Genomic DNA, 3,429 nt, shown 5'->3' with positions numbered 1-3,429 from the left:
TAAATACACTTCTTTCCATTATGTGATTGTATCAGCCAAGATTGACTCATAAGCCAACTACAGTTTTATTACCGGAGAAGTTAACGAAAACTTACCTAGGAGGCCTGGCCACTGCTTTATTTACAACTTCATTGGAAGGACTAATTTTAGAGTCAATAACTCAATTTATGAAAAGAATCCCACTTAATATTGCTATATAGATGAGCCGGTAAAGGTATTTCATCCTTGATTTTGTTCGTGGTTAAAGAGGTACATAATACATGCATATAAATCCTCGCTCTAGTGAAAAGTTTCATTTAAATGATTATAGGTCGTAAAGTGTCAATGAAAATAAAAACTAAATTCAAAAATTTTAGCAACTTTTTATAAGTCACAAGATTTCTTGCAGGTCCTTTTATTCTTAAAGTATTATCGTAAACCCCATACAGTAGATATCTACTTATTTAGGTCTCTGGCTTGCTGGCTTTTGAAAGTAGAAATAGTGTTCCCAGTAGCTTCAATGCAACTTAGCGTCGGGAGAAGAAGAGAAAAGCTAGCACCAAGAGAGTATCTTAATGGAAAGCCCACCTTTACTCTGTAAGCAAGTGCTATTAAATACCTAATCTCGCCTTCTATCTAGTGGAGGTCAGAGCTTCGTAACAATAAAGAACAGGGCAGTCAAAGAATCTGAACTGTCCGCACTAGATACCCAATCCACGTAGAGTAATAGTTTTATCTAAATGGGAAAAGTATGTCAGCACATTGATAAATGGTAATAATACCACCCATACCTCGTTTATTCGGATGGGCCTCGTAGTGAAGAATCCCCCGGTGTATGTGAACTGAGGGGGAACGTATTGGGCGTATGCTCCTCAATATCAGTTAAGACAAGCGACTGCTCACTAGGTACTACTAATAAAGTTAACTCTAAAGGCAATATGCCATTAATTTTGTATATATAGCCAAACGGCCAAGCAGGTGGATCAGAGGATCAAAGTCAGTAACTCAAAAATAAGTACCAATATGAAGGCAGTCTGATCCCACAACGCCTTAAAAGCGGTAAAAGCGTTGTTTAGAAAAGTGAAAGTTGTCAGTAGCTGGAGATGGTAAAAGGGATCAACTCCGAAGGACTCAAAAAAATTGATTCAGTACCTACAAGCTTGAAAGCAAAACGTTTTTGGTGTTCCATGCTTTGTCTCAAGCAAAACCAATAGGTGGTTGCGACAATAGTTCATAGCAAGCATTTGCCATAACGTTAGTTGCTGCTATTATTGTTGCTGTCGCTTTGTCTTTGCTCTCAACGGGTGTTCTTCAAAAATCTGGACTACAGTTTAACATTCTATTAAAATAAATAAGATATAACCAGCAAAAGTTTATGCACATATTTAACTAGTATAGTTGATAACAAAAAAAAAAATTTAACTTCAAATACAACGCTACTTCTTATAAAGTCGATTATTTTCTAAGTGGACTCAGAAAACCTCAGTACAGCATTAACGTCTATTCTCTTCAGTATTAATCCATGTTATCAACTGCGTTGTGTTTGTAGCTCGCCACCCTCTAGCATAAAACCTTCCTTTCAAACCGAGCTTCAGGGCGATTAGCTGGGTTGTCCTCTTTTTCTATAAAGTTGGAATTGACCTTTATTTAATAAGGTCAACGAGTAAACTTAGGAATATTGATTGCAAATCCAGATATAGGAATAAATGGACGACTCAATCCTTTTGGCCCAATAGCGATACATACCGGCGCTTTGCCTTAAATATGCTTTAGTGGCAACTTCGCACTTGGAGATGCTCTAGAAGTAGTGAGTGAGAGTAAAATATGACTCGTCATCTATAATAAAGGCATAATTTTAAAATTAAGCTAGAAAAGACCGCACTTTGGTTTTGCAACTTGAATTTGACCTTTCTAAACGCTTTGGTATAGTTTGTTTTCTCCAACAGTTTAAATTTATTTTATTCATACAATATCACACAAATAAGATGGGCTTACGCCAGATATTTTTGCGCTGCGCCGCTCCCCTAAGCGAAGAGAATATGATTCACTATTTTTAAACACTTTCTTGCATTTCGAGAGTTGCTGTTCAGTGATTTTGATAGCTTTTTTTTACGATCAGTTTCTTTTTTTTCTATCCGCGCTCACTCCACGCTTAAAACGTTGCATTATACTGAATTGCAACAAAATGTTTGTAAGTTTATGATTTGCCACAGGCTCTGTAATGCTCATTACAATTATACACGCTATTCCTCAGAGATGCTTTTTTCGACGCCCTTTTCCTGAACTGCTGAAACAATTTAACTTTTGGTTTATATTTTCAAGTATTTCACTACATATGGTGTTGTGGCAAAAATAGGACATTTTAAAATTAGTCCAGACCTCTAAAATACACCCGTTGATAAAGCGGTATGGAGATTGTGGGAGTAACTTAAGGAGAGAACTCTTCCAGAGGTAATATGACCTTCGAAGAAAATGTTTGCAACCACGGGAGTTGGCCGTGTGCGGCTTGCAATATTTTGCAATATTAGCTGGTACCCTTATTATATATCTGTGCGAGGGTCAGCATGCGGAATATATAGAACGGGGTACTATGCTATGGGATGCTCTTCTGTATGCAAAAAATGGTCGTTAATTATTAAAATTTAGCAAATTACACTTCGTACACATATGTACCACACCAAAATTAGAGAGGGAGAGGCCATTCAAAATATATGGAATGATTTTACTTACCTGTAAAGGGTATAAATACCGTTCGAAAACAGGTCAATTAATAGTTTTCTTGTATAACATTCATACTCACATTGTATTTTACGTATGCTTTTATTAAGTATCTCTTTATGTTAAAATTTTTAAGACTGAACATCTATGCTTATAAATTAACAGTTTAACAGTTTATCTGTTCAGGGGCCATTACTCACTAATTACCTTTTATATTAAACAAATAAGCCATTAAGTAACAGAGTACCATTCCAAAAACTTTTCACTTTATTATAAGTATTTTACCCTATATCTATACAAGTATTAAGATTTTAACTGGACCCTTATAGTTATTACCTTACTGTAAGACCCTCTAAGTAAAACCATCCAGTTTTTATATGTGGGTTCATTGGTCTCTTATTCCCGTAATTTGTTAATGGAGTACTAAAGGTAGTTCCGTTAAACTGAGCTCAGCAGGACGCTATGGTTGGTGGTTATTTTAACATTTTATACGTACAGTTCTCATAGGTTAGGGTATAAATATTAAGACTAAAAATCTTTTATTTTACTACTAGTCTTTAAATTGTTTTTATTACTATTATTATTTCATAATTACTTTTGCGATTACTATTACTGTGTCTTATAATAATTTGTGTTTTATAGGCAATGTTAGTGCCCTCTTCCTTATTAAGTGCAGACAACCCTTGGATTTATTTTCTATACTAATTCTTGGTAAACTTAAGGTTTACCTAA

At 35.1% G+C, this 3,429-nt stretch overlaps 1 long non-coding RNA gene across 1 annotated transcript; it reads right to left on the bottom strand.

The window, feature by feature from the left end:
- Positions 1-424: 424 nt before the first annotated feature.
- On the bottom strand, positions 425-1,314 carry LOC135144962 (uncharacterized). The gene is made up of 5 exons (XR_010283280.1): positions 1,132-1,314; positions 999-1,076; positions 771-888; positions 599-715; positions 425-532 (listed from the first exon to the last, which is right to left on the bottom strand). It is a non-coding gene; the product is annotated as an uncharacterized LOC135144962 (long non-coding RNA).
- Positions 1,315-3,429: the final 2,115 nt, after the last annotated feature.

Source organism: Zophobas morio, unplaced genomic scaffold (genome assembly GCF_036711695.1).
Source record: "Zophobas morio isolate AGI-343-1 ecotype UQ-CSIRO unplaced genomic scaffold, CSIRO_AGI_Zmor_V1 ptg000114l, whole genome shotgun sequence".
Lineage (NCBI taxonomy): Eukaryota > Metazoa > Arthropoda > Insecta > Coleoptera > Tenebrionidae > Zophobas > Zophobas morio.
This window is presented reverse-complemented; position numbering and strand designations above follow the sequence as displayed.